The sequence below is a fragment of the Oryctolagus cuniculus genome, chromosome 21 (assembly GCF_051225735.1).
Source record: "Oryctolagus cuniculus isolate XC-2025 breed Fujian yellow rabbit chromosome 21, ASM5122573v1, whole genome shotgun sequence".
Taxonomy (NCBI): Eukaryota; Metazoa; Chordata; class Mammalia; order Lagomorpha; family Leporidae; genus Oryctolagus; species Oryctolagus cuniculus.
The window spans coordinates 4750748-4767352 of NC_142887.1; positions in this window are offsets into that span (position 1 = coordinate 4750748).

Genomic DNA, 16605 nt, shown 5'->3' on the forward strand with positions numbered 1-16605 from the left:
AAGCAACCTATAAAAAGAATTTTTATTCAGGTTAAATATATATGGATAATAAACAAGATAACAAATTACTGAGTAAAAAAGAATAGTATGCCATACTTCCAGGTACTCAAAAAACTTGTGCTGTGCAGTTATGATATCTTTATTCCATATTCTGCTATTCATCATTATGTATAATTCGAATAATCTGTATCCTATGGACAAGACTTTACACTTAAGTAGTCAGAGTTACTACAGGCTGGCACCACGGCTCACTAGGCTAATCCTCCGCCTGCGGCGCCGGCACACTGGGTTCTAGTCCCGGTCGGGGCGCTGGATTCTGTCCCGGTTGCCACTCTTCCAGGCCAGCTCTCTGCTGTGGCCAGGGAGTGCAGTGGAGGATGGCCCAAGTGCTTGGGCCCTGCACCCCATGGGAGACCAGGATAAGTACCTGGCTCCTGCCATCAGATCGGCACGGTGCCCCGGCCACAGCGGCCATTAGAGGGTGAACCAACAGCAAAGGAAGACGTTTCTCTCTGTCTCTCTCTCTCACTGTCCACTCTACCTGTCAAAAAAAAAAAAAAATAGAAAGAAAGAAAAAAAAGTTACTACAGAGATGCAGTGCATTAAGCCATTGGGCAGCTCATATTAGAGTGCTTGATTCAGTCTCAGCTTCCTACTTTTGCACCTGGAAAAGTAGGAGATGATGGTCCAAGTGCCTGGGTTCCTGCCACTTACATGATAGGCTCAGGTGAAGTTACTGACACTGCTGGGTCCAGCCTGGCTATTGTTATCTGAGGAGTGAATCAGTGATAGAAGATTTCTGTGTCCTCCTTGTCCCCCTTCCCAATACTTTTTTTTTTTTTTTTTTGACAGGCAGAGTTAGACAGTAAGAGAGAGAGAGACAGAAAGAAAGGTCTTCCTTTTTCTGTTGGTTCACCCCCCAAGTGGCCGCTACGCCGATCCGAAGCCAGGAGCCAGGTGTTTCCTCCTGGTCTCCCATGTGGGTGCAGGGCCAAAGGACCTGGGCCATCCTCCACTGCCTTCCCGGGCCACAGCAGAGAGCTGGACTGGAAGAGGAGCAGCCGGGACAGAATCCTGTGCCCCAACCAGGATTAGAATCCAGGGTGCCGGCGCTGCAGGCAGAGGATTAGCCAAGTGAGCCATGGAGCTGGCCCCCAATACTGTTGATATTGGTAATGATCCCCTAAAATATATATCAAAATGTGGCCCCTTAAAGTTCTCCAGAAGCGCCATATGGAATGCCACATATGTTACCAGAATTTGGGGTGCCATGTGATATCACCATATGCTTATTAATAAATCCCCAATATTAATAAACCCAAGAGGGTTCCTGCCTAATATTTAGAGAATTCTAAATACTGGCATGAATACACAAGGCAGCATGGTACATTTTAGGCTTTTATTTAGAGTGAAAGATCCATAGGAGAGTGAGAGCTTTAAGAGAGAGAGAGAGGTAAATCTGGGTTCATACCGAGCACCAGGAATCAGCCACGTGGAGGAGCATCTATGCCAGGAAGCCTAGGGTGGTGGCCCGAAGGCCATGTACCCTAGCGGCACAGGGCTACAGCCAGCCCCAACCTGGCAAGAGGCCAGGAAACAGAAGTGAAGGCAGACACAAAGTGTCCCAGGCTTTTAACCCACTTCTAAAGGGAAATGGTTAATTAACCTGATTGGCCAGTGGGCACTAGGTGTGGCCAGTTAGGAGCATGAGGTCACACAGGGGTGTGGCTAAGGTATCAGGGCATGAGGTCACACAGGGGCGTTGCGAAGGCGTAGTCTTCCAGCTCACAAACCTAATCGATTTTAACCTGTATGCCTGCCTACTTCACTGTCACTCTGCATTTCAAATAAAACAAAATCTTTTTTAAAATTACTGTAGAGATTTCTTCAAATCCTGCACACCACCTTTCCTATCAGTTCTCATAGGAAATACTGTGCCAAACAGAAAATCAACTTTTCTAAGATTAAACATAGTTGCTTCACTCACAATCTCATGCAACATAATAATTAAGTTGAAATAGACTACCACAGAGTCCCATTGTAGATTTATCATTTGTTAAGTGTCTCCCCTAGAGTTTCACCTTCCTTTATCCTCTCTCACCCAAATATTTTTTTTCCTATTGGCATGTAAACTTCATTTGAAAAGAAGTAATTGCCATCAGGCTACACAGCAGGGTTCTTAATCTTCTAGTTGGATTTGCATCCCAGTCAGCATTTTGAAGGACATCTGTATGCAGGCTTCCTATCCTGGGCTCTCCAGGAGACACTATGCATATTTTGTTCTGTGTTAATAAACCTATGTATCACTCTGGTCCTCTATAAGGAATTAAAATGAAATAAGTATTTTGAGAGGGCACAATTAGAATACAGTATTTCAAGTTCTCTGTAGTTTCTATGTGATAATACTGTAATGATCTGTACATGTATGTGAGTAAAGTGGTTTCTGCCATCTGGATTCTCTTGTGGCACCTTTGTCACTTAGTGAAGTGAGACACTCTTGTCATGATGTTAGACATTTCTATTTATCTTGAGATATCTGTCTGCAACATAGAAACAGGCACTGGTAAATGTGAGCTCAAAAGAATGCAGTTCAACTAAATTCCATTTAAAGTTTGTTTTCTTTTACAGTTTCCCTTCCAACACCACGTACACCATAACCTTATCAACTAGCCTATCTGGATAAGTAGTGGATTTGTTCTGGGGCCAAATCTGTGAATTTGGTGACACTATCTAATAATTTTTGTGTGAGAGATCTTTGCAACTTAGAAGACAGTTGTTACTTGTTGTATTCAGGTAGTTTTTTTTTAAAGATTTATTTATTTATTTATTTATTTTTTTCATTTCTAATTTTTTTTTTAACTTTTATTTAATGAATATACGTTTCCAAAGTACGAATAATGGATTACTATGGCTTCCCCCCCATACCGTCCCTCCCACCCACAACCCTCCCCTTTCCCACTCCCTCTCCCCTTCCATTCACATCAAGATTCATTTTTGATTCTCTTTATATACAGAAGATCAGTTTAGCATACATTAAGTAAGGATTTCAACAGTTTGCTCCCACACAGAAACATAAAGTGAAAAATAATAGATGATTTTTTTTTAATGATGATGAAATCAGATCAGACCTATTGTCATGTTTAATCCCAGTGAGAGTCAAGTTGGGAGTTGATAGTTTCTTTTCTTTTCTTTTTTTTTTTTATTTTTTTTTTATTTTTTACAGAGGATCAGTTTAGTATGCATTAAGTAAAGATTTCAACAGTTTGCACCCCCATAGAAACACAAAGTGAAATATATTATTTGAGTACTCGTTATAGCATTAAATCTCAATGCACAGCACATTAAGGACAGAGATCCTACATGAGGAGTAAGTGCACAGTGACTCCTGTTGTTGACTTTACCAATTGACACTCCTGTCTATGGCATCAGTAATCTCCCTATGCTCCAGTCATGAGTTTCCAAGGCTATGGAAGCCCTCTGAGTTCTCCGACTCTTATCTTGTTTAGACAAGGTCATAGTCAAAGTGGAGGTTCTCTCCTCCCTTCAGAGAAAGGTACCTCCTTCTTTGAAGACCTGTTCTTTCCACTGAGATCTCACTCACAGAGATCTTTTGCCAGAGTGTCTTGGCTTTCCATGCCTGAAATACTCTCATGGGCTTTTCAGCCAGATCCGAGTGCCTTTAGGGCTGATTCTGAGGCCAGAGTGCTATTTAGGACATCCGCCATTCTATGAGTCTGCTGAGTATCTCACTTCCCATGTTGGATCACTCTCCCCTTTATTTATTCTATCGGTTAGTGTTAGCAGGTACTAGACTTGCTTATGTGCTCCCTTTGACTCTTAGTCCTTTCATTATGATCAATTGCGAACTGAAATTGATCACTTGGACTAGTGAGATGGCATTGGTACATGCCACCTTGATGGGATTAAATTGGTATTTATTTATTTGAATGTCAGAGTTACACAGAGAGAGGAGAGGCAGAAAGAGAGAGAGAGAGGTCTTCCATCCAATGGTTCACTCCCCAGATGGCTGCGATGGCTGGAGCCGCACCAATCCAAAGCCAGGAGCCAGGAGCTTCCTCCGGGTCTCCCACGCAGGTGTAGGGGCGCAAGGACCTGGGCCATCCTCCACTGCTTTCCCAGGCCACAGCAGAGAGCTGGATCAGAAATGGAGCAGCCAGGTCATGAACCAGCACCCACATGGGATGCTGGCGCCACAGGCCAGGCTGTTAACCTGCTGCACCACAGCGCTGGCCCGTTAGGTAGATTTGATTATTCTTTGGCTCTCAGACTCTTAGCAGAATGCCAAGACTGAATACATGTGGGAACACAAAACTGACTTAATAATACCTAAATCATTAAAGATAGGCAGCAAAAGAATGTAGCTACATGTAGAAGCAAGCATTCACTTCTAAGATGAAAGAAAGAGAAAAATGTAAGTAAAGGGACATTTCTAACTTGAGGTTCTCATTTAAATCATTCATATTATTAAAATACATACAAAAATCAAATCAGGCCAGCGCCGCGGCTCAATAGGCTAATCCTCCACCTAGCGACGCCGGCACACCGGGTTCTAGTCCCGGTCAGGGCGCCGGATTCTTTCCCGGTTGCCCCTCTTCCAGGCCAGCTCTCTGCTGTGGCCCGGGAGGGCAGTGGAGGATGGGCCAAGTCCTTGGGCCCTGCACCCCATGGGAGACCAGGAGAAGCACCTGGCTCCTGCCTTCGGATCAGCGCAGTGTATCGGCCGCAGCGCGCCAGCCATGGCAGCCATTGCGGGGTGAACCAACGGCAAAAAGGAAAACCTTTCTCTCTGTCTCTTTCTCTCACTGTCCACTCTGCCTGTCAAAAAAAAAAAAAAAAAAAAAACACACACACACACACACAAAAAAAAAACAACAACAACAAATCAAACCCAAACTGCAATAAGGGGAGGGGGAGGAAAAGGATTAATTTTTAGTATTCCTTAGAGAGTGATTATGTAAAGGGAGTGTTTGAACAGCGCAGTGTTATCAATGGTGCCTTTCGAATGGCAGTGCAGGTTTATCCCCAAACCACAGTGATTGTGAAGCAGCTCTCTGAGGGCATCCACAAGTTGGACGCATTGTGTCCAGTTGTATAAAATATGTAGGAAGCAGAATGTGTCAAAAGATGTTGATGTCTGAGATCTGGAACCAGCCAGGCTTCACATACAAGCATGGGGCAAACAGCTAACTGAAAACAGCTGCCTTATGTAAACTTCGGGCGTTTGTTGCCACTGACTGGAGGCGGGAGAGCTGTGCTAGCTCAGACCTATTGCTGACACTTCCTTCTGTGTGTATTTGAGCAGAAAATCTGTGTACCCACAGTTTACTTAGTAAACCATTTAATGGATTAATTTGTGTGAGTGTGCTCATTGGGACATCTTAAAAATAAACGGACTTTCAACCAAATATTCTAAACTAAATCTGAATTCTTTCCAGTTTCCAACATGTGATCCAGATACACCTAGACATAAGGAGAAATGTGTCTTACACTCCAACTGTTGTTAAGAATTAATGCAGAGGAGAGCTTCCAAGATGGCGGAGTAGGGAGGGAGCTCACTGCTGTAGTCTAGGAGATAATCTGAAAAAAGTGGAGAGCGTGCAGTCTCAGGGCAGAGTTAGGGAGAAAATGACAGAGGAAATTACGCAAATTAGAGGGACAGTGGACCTACCGGAGGGTGTGGACGCCCACAACTCAGGACCCCAGCAGCTGAGGGCCTACGCACCAGCATTGGAGAGTGAGGTGAGACCAGACTGCAGCAGCCCAAGCCATTGGTGATAAAGCTGCAGGAAGAGCCTAGAGCATCCTGTAACAAGCCGGTAGAGCAGGCGCCATTTTGGACTTGTACAATGGCTGTGCCAGCTTTTGCCCATGCCCAGCAACCAGCCGAGTGGAGACCCTGACTGGTGGGGAGAACTAACAGAGGGCTGGGTGCTCCTGACTGTGGGAGGCTTGTATGCTGAGACTGAAAAAAGCTGAGGCTGTGTGGGAAGACTCATGGAGTGGCTGGGGCTTTGGGCAGTCACTGTGGGACTTGGGCCCCTGCACCTGTGTGGGAGACCTGTAAGAAGCTCCTGGCTCCTGGCTTCAGATTGGCACAGCTCCGGCCATTGCAGCCATCTGGGAAGTGAACCAGCAGGTGGAAGACCTCTCTTTCTCTGTGTCTCTACCTCTCTCTATAACTGTATTTCAAATAAATAAAATAAATCTCAAAAAATAAGAGATTTATGGTGTCACCTTAGACATGACATTCATCCTGGAGAACTGAGAAAAGCTCCCTGGCCACACCCACTACAAGCCTCTAGATACTCACTGAAAGCAGACACTCCACTTAACTACAGAGGAATAGTATCGAGATAAAAGCTGCCACAGCAAAAAAAAAGAAAAAGAAAAAAGAAATTGATGAATATCTCCACAAATGCCAAATAATAAACACACCAATTCAAGAAACAAGAATAAAGGAGACAACATGACACCCTCAAAAGAATGCAACAATACTAGATGGTGAAGATGATGAGATTGAAGAAATACCAGAAATGGAATTCAAAAAATTGATAATAAGATTACAAAGAAGTCATCAGAAGCAAATGCACAAACTACTGAAATCCAAATGTGACATGAAAGAAAATTTCTCCCACAAAATCAAGATCTTAAATAAAAATGAAATGAATTCAGTAGAATAAAAAATGCAGGGGAAAGCCTAAAGAACAGAATCTGTGGAGCAGAAGAAAGAATATCTCAGAAGAAAAAGCACAGGAAATTATACAGTCAAACCAAAACCAAGAAGAGGAAATTAGAAAACTAAAAAAAAAACTATTGGTAATCTACAGGATACTATCAACCCAACATCTGGGTTCTAGGAGTTCCTGAAGGCATGGAAAGAGAAAAAGGATTAGAAGGCCCTTTTAGTGAAATAATACCAGAAAAATTCTCTAATTTGGAGAAAGAAAGGTACATCCAAGTACAGGAAGCACATAGAACTCCTAATAGACATGACCAGAAAAGATCTTCACCATGACACATTGTAATCAAACTCACCACAATAAAACATAAAAGATTGTAAAATGTGCACAAGAGATGGATCTCAATTAAAAAAAAAGTGGGAATGAGAGGGAGGAGTAAGTTTGTAACTATAAAGCTATATCGTTCTGCATACATTCCTACGGACTTACTTCTATGAGTACAGTTTTAAAACTTGCCATGGGACCCCAAATCCCATTAAGCCGGGTGGTAAAAATGCCATCTTAAGTGTTAAAGTGATCATATTAAGTGTTAAAGTGAACATATAGATAGGATCAAGCATCAGTTAACTATAATAGATAGAATTAAAAATGAGGGCTCTCACTGTCTATAACTTTGTCAAATAAAAAAAAAAAAAGGAAGAGGCACCTGGCTCCTGGCTTCGGATTGGTGCAGCACTGGTCATGGCGGCCATTTGGGGAGTGAACCAACGGAAGGAAGACCTTTCTCTCTGTCTCTGTCTCTTTCTCACTGTCTATAACTCTACCTTTCAAAAAAAAAAAATGAGGGAATGCTCCAACATGGGAAGCAGTCCACACAGCAGACTCATAGAATGACAATCACTTTAAGTAACATTCTGACCTCAGAATCAGCCCTTAAGGCTTTCTGGTCTGGCTGAAAAGCCTGTGAGAGCATTTCAGGCATGGAAAGCCAAGATGCTGTGGCAAAAAATATTCTACATGAAGGATCTCTGTGAGTGAGACTCTGGTGGAAAGAAGGAGCCATCTCTAAAGGGAAGAGGGACCTTCCAATTTGCTTATGGCCTTGTGTAAATACTGATGGAGGTTGTGGACTCAAAAGGCTTCCATAGCTTAGGCAGTTCATGTCAAGAACCTCAAGTGATCAGTGACATCATACCTAAAAGTGTTAATTGTTAAATTAACAACAAGAGTCACTGTGGGCCAGCGCTGTGGCTCACTAGGCTAATCCTCCACCTAGCGGTGCTGGCACACCAGGTTCTAGTCCCAGTCGGGGCGCCGGATTCTGTCCCGGTTGCCCCTCTTCCAGGCCAGCTCTCTGCTGTGGCCAGGGAGTGCAGTGGAGGATGGCCCAAGTCCTTGGGCCCTGCACCTGCATGGGAGACCAGGAGAAGCACCTGGCTCCTGCCTTCAGATCAGCACGGTGCACTAGCCGCAGTGTGCTGGCCATGGCGGCCATTGGAGGGTGAACCAATGGCAAAAGGAAGACCTTTCTCTCTGTCTCTCTCTCTCTCTCTCACTGTCCACTCTGCCTGTCAAAAAAAAAAAAAAAAGACTCACTGTGTACTAACTTCCAATGCAGGACTTCTGTCCTCAATGAGTTATAGTATGAGAGTTAATTGCTTCTCGACCTTTTGGCTAAGATCAAGTGTGTGAGAGTTAACTGTAAAATTAGTTCTCAAATTGTGTGTGTGTGTGTGTATATGTGTGTGTGTGCAAATTGTTGAAATTTTTACTTAGTATAGAGTTGGTCTTCTGTATACAAAGTTAATTGAAAATGAATCTTAATGGAGAATGGCACTGGGAAGGGGAGAGGGAAGAGAAGGGGTGGGAGTTTGAGTGGGAGAGAGGGTATGGTGGGAAGAATAGCTATATTCCTAAAGTTGTGCTTATGAAATTTGTATGCCTTAAAAATTAATTAATTAATTAAAAAATAATGCTATGTCCCACCCTTAGCTCACCTGGGTGAGACTGCACAGAAAGAAATGGCCTATAATTTTTATGAACTAAACTGGGGTCTCCTTTAATCTTTTCAGGCCTAAGGGAGTAGTATACTAAGTGCTTAGCTAGGTATATGAGGAGAGAGATTTAGATTTATTATGGGGAATTGGCTCAAGTAACTATGGAGGCGGAGAAGTTCCATGGTTTGTTGTCTGTAAGCTAGAGACCCAGGAGAAACAGTGGACTAATTCAGTGCAAATCCAAAGGCCTGAGAAAAGAGGGGAGCAAATCTCAACTATGCCAGCTCAGTGAGGCAGACGAAAGGGGTGAATTCCTCCTTCCAGTCTTTCTTTCTACTGAGTCCTTCAACTCACTGGATGATATCCAGCCACATCCTGGGAGTGGGAGGACACTCTACTAACCAATTCAGATGGTAATCTCTTCCAGAAACAACCTCAGATATTCCTAGGAGTGTAATCTGGGTGCCATGCATGTGGCCCACTCAAATTGACATATAAAATTAGGGTGGGTGTTTGGTACTATGGTTAAGACACCATTGGGATGCCCACATCCCTTGCTGGAGTGCCTGGTTCTAGTCTCAGTGTCCCCACTGAAGGTCTAACTTCCTGTTAATGCACACTCTTGGAGACAGCAGATGGTGACTCCAGTACCTGGTCCCTGCCACCCACATGGAAGACTCAGGTTGAGTTGCAGGCTCCTGACTTTGGACTTTTCCAGCTGTTGTAGGCATTTGAGGAGTTACCCAGTGGATAGAATATTTTCTTTCTCTCTGCCTTTCAAATAAAATGAAAATAATTTACACTAACCATCACCTCAAGATTGTATTCATTGATGCTAGGGGAAAGTAGCCCCTCTGAAATTGAAGATTACAGTGTATAGCTACTTGTGTCTATCCTACTTGAAAGGAAACCCTGTATTCAGCAGGACAGCCAGGATTAAAGGTCCCAAGTCACAAGAAAGTGAAAACTTTTAAGAGAAAGCAAAGAAAAGGAAGGATGGAGAGAGAGAGAGAAAATAAAAATGGAGGAAGAGAAAGGATGAAGATTTAATCAAAATTGAGAGTATTGATTAAGGAGGCATAATGCTTGTCTACTATTTCCTAGATTCTTCAATGGGCCAATTTGGAAAAAAAAATACACAGGCTTTGTATAATTTTGAAGTAAACTGGCTCCACTGAGCATTACTTCTGCCTTCACAACCTGACAATCTGATCTCGGCTTTCTGTTCCGTTTTATCACTGGAACCAACATTCTTTCAGTCTCTCATGCTAGAAACCTGTCATCTTTCCTACCCATTTTCTGATGTACAGTTTGTAACCATTTTCTGTTCTTGTTTCAATACTCTCTATTTGAATTCATGTCCAGTCCCTCTACCACTTCCTCTAGTGGTTCACATTTTTTTAAGATTTATTTATTTGAGAGGCAAAGTAAAAGACAGAGAGAAGGAAGGAGAGAGGTCTTCCAAACGCTGCTTCACTCCCCAAATGACTACAATGGCCAGAGCTGGGCTGACCCGAAGCCAGGAGCCAGAGCCTCCTCTGGATCTCCCACATGGGTGCAGGGCCCCAAGTACTTGGACCATCTTTTGCTGCTTTCCCAGGCCATTAGCAGGGAGTTGGATCAGAAAAGGAGCAGCTGGGACTCGAACTGGTGCCCATACGGGATGCCAGTGCCACAAGCAAAGAATTAACCTACTACACCACAGCACCGGCCCCCGATGATTCACTTCTACACAATTGCTATAGAGGGCATAAAAGGTCAATAGAACACAGGGGTTTAGATAGTGGGCACTGCCCAGGGTCACAGCTTAAATATGCCACCTACTAAACATACAATTTAGACACTACTTTTTTTTTTGACATGCAGAGTTAGTGAGAGAGAGAGACAGAGAGAAAGGTCTTCCTTTTCCGTTGGTTCACCCCCCAAATGGCTGCCACGGCCGGTGTACTGCGCGGATCCAAAGCCAGATGCCAGGTGCTTCCTCCTGGTCTCCAATGTGGGTGCAGGGCCCAAAGACTTGGGCCATCCTCCACTGCCTTCCTGGGCCATAGCAGAGAGCTGGACTGGAAGAGGAGCAACTGGGACAGAACTGGTGCCCTACCCGGGACTAGAACCCGAGTGCCAGCGCTGCAGGCAGAGGATTAGTGGCACCAGCCAGATACTACTTCTTAGGACCTCAGTTTCCCAATATCCTTGGACAATAGTAGAATATATAATTGCTTGGAAGGTTGAATGCAATAATACACATGAAGAACATAAAATGCCTTGACTACAGGATTGGCGCTGTGGTGTAATGGATAAAGCTCTTGCCTGAAGTACCAGCATCCTATATGGGTGCCAGTTCGAGAACCAGATGTTCTACTTCTAATCTGTGTCTCTGCTAATGTGCCTGGGAAAGCAATGGAGGATGGACCAAGTCCTTGGGCCCCTGCACCAATGTGGGAGACTCAGATGAAGCTCCTGGCTTCTGGCTTTGTCCTGTCCCAGCCCTAGCCATTAACGCCATTTGGGCAGTGAACCAGCCAATAGAAGACTTCTCTCTCTTTTTCTCTGTGTCTCCCTCTCTGTAACTTTCAAATAAAAAGAGCAGAAATGAGAAAATGAAATTTTGGGGGCCGGTGCTGTGGCTCACTTGGTTAATCTTCTGCCTGCAGTGCCGGCATCCCATATGGGTGCCGGTTCTAGTCCCGGCTGCTCCTCTTCCAATCCAACTCTCTGCTGTGGCCTGGGAAAGCAGTAGAAGATGGCCCAAGTGCTTGGGCCCCTGCACCCGCGTGGGAGACCCAGAAGAAGCTCCTGGCTCCTGGCTTTAGACCGGCGTAGCTCTGGCCGTAGCAGCCATTTGGGGGGTGAACCAGCAGATGGAAGACCTTTCTGTGGGGAGCAACTCGGACTAGACTAAGTTACTGGAATTAAGACTTATTCTATGCATCTGCTCTCCCACAATATGGCGCTGGGAGAGGAGTGAACAGCTTCTATGCAGCTGCCTCCAGTTCAACCAATAAACAGCAGGACCTGCTCCTGATTGGAGGAGAGCAGCATACTCGGCGTGTGGGCAGCCGAGTTGGGATTGGTGGAAGAGGACTATAAAGGAGGAGAGAGACAACATGCACCAGGAACATCTAGGGGGAACATCTATCTGAAGGAACACCTGTGCAGCCCCCGAGAGAGCCGGCTGGTGGTGTGCCGCTCCCCTGCGGAAGTGGGGAATGTGGCAGGGGGAACCGCCCTTCCACGGAGGTGGAAGGGTCGGCAGCCAACCCGGGAAGAACCAGCAGCAAACCCGGGGAGGGCCGAGCAGACAAAAGAACAGCGCAGGGTCCTGTGTTGTTCCTCCACGAAGACGGGGAGCGACATAATGGTGCCGTGACTCGGATATGAAGCCTAGGCAGGGTTTAGTGTCGTTCCTCCATGAAGAGGGGGAGCGACATAATGGTGCCGTGACTCAGATAGGAAACTTAGGAGGGAAGAAACGGGAAGAAGTGGGAAAATACTGGAGAGAGAGAGACTAGCAAAGAGCCTAGGGAAAAGCCGGACGAAAAAGGTGCTGGAAGAAGCTATTGAAAGCCTAGGCATAGACTCGGATACGGACTACGGGGGGAAGCCGGGAGAAATCTCTAAGGTCGAAAGCGAAAGTGAAAGCTAGAACAAACAGACTCGGATATGGACTGTGGGGAGAAGCCAGGAGAAATGAGGGAGGAATATTGTTGGAAGAAAATTTAGGGAAACATACCGGGTAGAGAAAAATGTTAGGGAGGATGAAGCCGCGAGTGCAGGCCGAGGCGGAGACGTAAGCCAGCTTGGAATTCTTCAAGTCAGCCCGGGGAGCAAAAGGCGAAAATCTGGAACCAGAGGCAGAGACGTGGGTTGCCAGGTTGGAATTCGCCAGGTTAGTCCGGGGAACTTGGATTGAATACCGGTGGTGGTGGAAACGTATGCTACGCTGTGTGACTCGTGGAAACCACCACGTGCAGAGAGAGCGCGTGGGGCACAAATAGATAGGGAACCCGGGGCTAGCGTGAGGCCGTGGTACGGACGCTAAGGGCGTGGAGACCGCGGAGCCGGGACACCTCCGCGGGGCGAGGGGCGGAGAAGCAGCCTCGGGGCGGGCGCCGGGAAGCCGCAGGGATAAGAGAAACAGAAGTTTAGAAGTAAAATGAGAGAAATAGGAATGCTGGTAGATAAAGTAAAATAGGAGAAATAGGAATGCCCGGAGATAGAGAAATAGAGAAAAACAAGGCCTCCCCACAACACGCACGGCAATGAGAGAGCTTGGATTCGGTCTGCCTGATTAGGGAGGTGGTGAGCACCTGCAGGCAGCTAGCAGCTTATGCGCCGCAGGTCACCGAAGACAGGCACGAATTAACATCAATAAGTCTCCCCACAATACGGCAATGAGAAGGCTTGGATTCGGTTTGCCTGATTGCTGGGGCTTGTAAGCACCTGCAGGCAGTTCTAGCAGAGCAGAGCATGTGCTGCAGGGCACTGAACACAGGCACGCATCAGCGCCTAAAAACCTCCTCACAACATGGCGAAGAGAGGACCCGGATTTGGTTTGCCTGATTGATAGGACTTGTAAGCACCTGTGGGCAACTCTAGCAAGCAGAGCAGAGTGTGTGCCGCGGGGCACCGAAGACAGGCGCGTATCAACGCCAAAAATAAAAAGAAAGGGGGATCTGTGGGGAGCAACTCGGACTAGACTAAGTTACTGGAATTAAGACTTATTCTATGCATCTGCTCTCCCACAATATGGCGCTGGGAGAGGAGTGAACAGCTTCTATGCAGCTGCCTCCAGTTCAACCAATAAACAGCAGGACCTGCTCCTGATTGGAGGAGAGCAGCATACTCGGCGTGTGGGCAGCCGAGTTGGGATTGGTGGAAGAGGACTATAAAGGAGGAGAGAGACAACATGCACCAGGAACATCTAGGGGGAACATCTATCTGAAGGAACACCTGTGCAGCCCCCAAGAGAGCCGGCCGGTGGTGTGCCGCTCCCCTGCGGAAGTGGGGAATGTGGCAGGGGGAACCGCCCTTCCACGGAGGTGGAAGGGTCGGCAGCCAACCCGGGAAGAACCAGCAGCAAACCCGGGGAGGGCCGAGCAGACAAAAGAACAGCGCAGGGTCCTGTGTCGTTCCTCCACGAAGAGGGGGAGCGACACTTTCTCTCTGCTTCTCCCTCTCACTGTCTGTAATTCTACCTCTCAAATAAATACATAAATAAAATCTTCAAAAAAATCAAAAAGAGAAAATACAGTTTAAAAAATGCTTAACTTGGGCCGGCGCCGCGGCTCACTAGGCTAATCCTCCACTTTGCGGCGCCGGCACACCGGGTTCTAGTCCCGGTCGGGGCGCCGGATTCTGTCCCGGTTGCCCCTCTTCCAGGCCAGCTCTCTGCTATGGCCAGGGAGTGCAGTGGAGGATGGCCCAGGTTCTTGGGCCCTGCACCCCATGGGAGACCAGGAAAAGCACCTGGATCCTGGCTCCTGCCATCGGATCAGCGCGGTGCGCCGGCTGCAGCGGCGGCCATTGGAGGGTGAACCAACGGCAAAAGGAAGACCTTTCCCTCTCTGTCTCTCTCTCTCACTGTCCACTCTGCCTGTCAAAAAAAAAAATAAATAAATAAATAAATAAATAAATAAAAAATGCCTTGACTTCTGGGATTTAAAGGCCATAAAGTTACAAATGAGTCTTCCCTCTAATGCCAATTTTTCCCACTCCAGACTTCAGGTGCCCCTACAGTTTCTGCTTTCTGTTTCGCATCTGCCACATAAATAGATTGAGTCTATAATCATCTCATCTCCATTCCCAACTTTTACTTAAAATAATTTTTTATTTGAGAGCTAAAGTTTCCATTCACTGGTTGTTCACTCCCCAAATATCTGCAATGCTGAAACCAGTGGCTGGGAACTCAGTCCAAGTCCCTGAAGTGGGCAACAGGAATCTAATCGGCTGAGCCCTCAACACCTCCGCCCAGGAGCTGCATTAGCAGGAATCTGGAGTAATGGGTTGGATCTGGAATCAGGAGTCAAATCAAGACATTCCAACATGGCATGTTTTATTCCCCACCTTTTTTTTTTTAAGATTGATTGATTTATTTGAAAGTCAAAGACACAGGAAGAGGGAGGGAAGGAGAGAAAGAGAGAGAAGGAGGGAGAGAGAGAGAGAAGGGGGGAGGGAGAGAGGGAGAGGGGGAGAGAGAGAGAAAGAGAAGAGAGAGAGAGAAAGAGAGAGAGAGAGAGAGAATATGAATCTTGAATCCAATGTCCAGAAGTGAGCCAGGCGCCAGGAGAGTCATCCAGGTCTCTCAAGTGGGTGACAGGAGCCCAGACACTTAGACACTTGAGCCATCTGCTGCTTTTCCCAAGCCATTAATAGAGGGCTTTATGGCAGCAGAGCAACAGGAACAGAAACCAGCGTCCATATGGAAAGCTGGCATTGCAGGCAGCGGGTTTTTTTTTTTTTGTAAGATTTATTTTATTTATTTGAAAGACAGTGTTACAGAGAGACATAGCAACAGAGAGGTCTTCCATCTGCTGGTTCATTCCCCAATTGGCCACAACGGCTGGAGCTGTGCCGTTCCGAAGCCAGGAGCCAGGAGCTTCTTCCCAGGTCTCCCACGCGGGTGCAGGGGCCCAAAAACTTGGGCCATCTTCTACTGCTTTCCCAGGCCATAGCAGAGAGCTGGATCGGAAGTGGAGCAGCCAGGACTAGAACATTTTCTTTCAAGCCTCATATTTAGGCCATTCTCAAACTATGATATTGAGTTTTAAAAGTAATTAGGACAATACTGCATCTTATATATCATTAATGCAAATTAAAAATAAAACAGAAAACATCACTCCCTGCAGGGTAAGAGTAATAGAGCTTCAGGTAACACTGAATGGGAGACAGTGAATATTGATGAGGAGGGGTGGCTGAGGGAATGAGACTGATAAGCATGAAAGATGTACACAACTAATGAGCAGCTGATAACCTCATGTTCTTTTTGCTTTGTTAAAACAGGGGGCCAGTGCTGTGGTATAGTAAGCTTAGCCTCTGCCTGTGGTGCTGGCATCCCATATGGGTGCAGATTCGTGTCCTGGGTGCACCACTTCAGGCTGCTCTGCTCTGGCTGTTCCACTTCCTATCCAGCTCTCTGCTATGGCCTGGGAGAGCGGTAGAAGATGCCCCAAGCGCTTGGGCTCCTGCACTTCTTCGGGAAGAAGCTCCTTGCTCCTGGCTTCAGATCAGCCCAGCTCTGGCCATTGCAACGCAAACCAGCACCCACATGGGATGTGGGCATCGCAAGTGGCACTTACCCCACTACCCCACAATGCCGACCCCCAGAGAAATCTTTTGAATGCAATGAATGTAGCAAAGCCTCTTTCCGGAATTCATACCTTGTTACACATCAGACAACTCACCAGTGGATGGAAAACCTCTTTCTGTCTCTTCCCCTCTCTCTGTCTCTCTCTAAATCTGCCTCAAATAAATAAATAAATAAATAAATCTTTTAAAAATAGTTAAAAGCAAATATGAACAAATATAATTTTTAACAATGTGGAAGATGGCCCAAGTGCTTAGATATAACGTCCAAGTGGCCAACACTGCGGTGCAGCAGGTTAAGCCACCATCCCATATCTCAGTGCTGACTTGAGTACTGGCTCCTCTACTTTTGATCTACTTTCCTGCTAGTGCACACCCTGGGAGGCAGCAGGTCATGGCCCAAGTGCTTGGGCTGCAGCCACCCCGGTGGAAGGCCCTGGCTTTGGCCTGGCCCAGCCCCAGCTGCTGCAGGCATTTGGGGCATGAACTAGTGGATGGAAAATATATTTATTCATTCTCTCTCTGCCTTTCAAAGAAATAAATCTTTATAGGAGATACATAATATCTGAGATACCGTGGATTTATAATATGAGACTTCTATG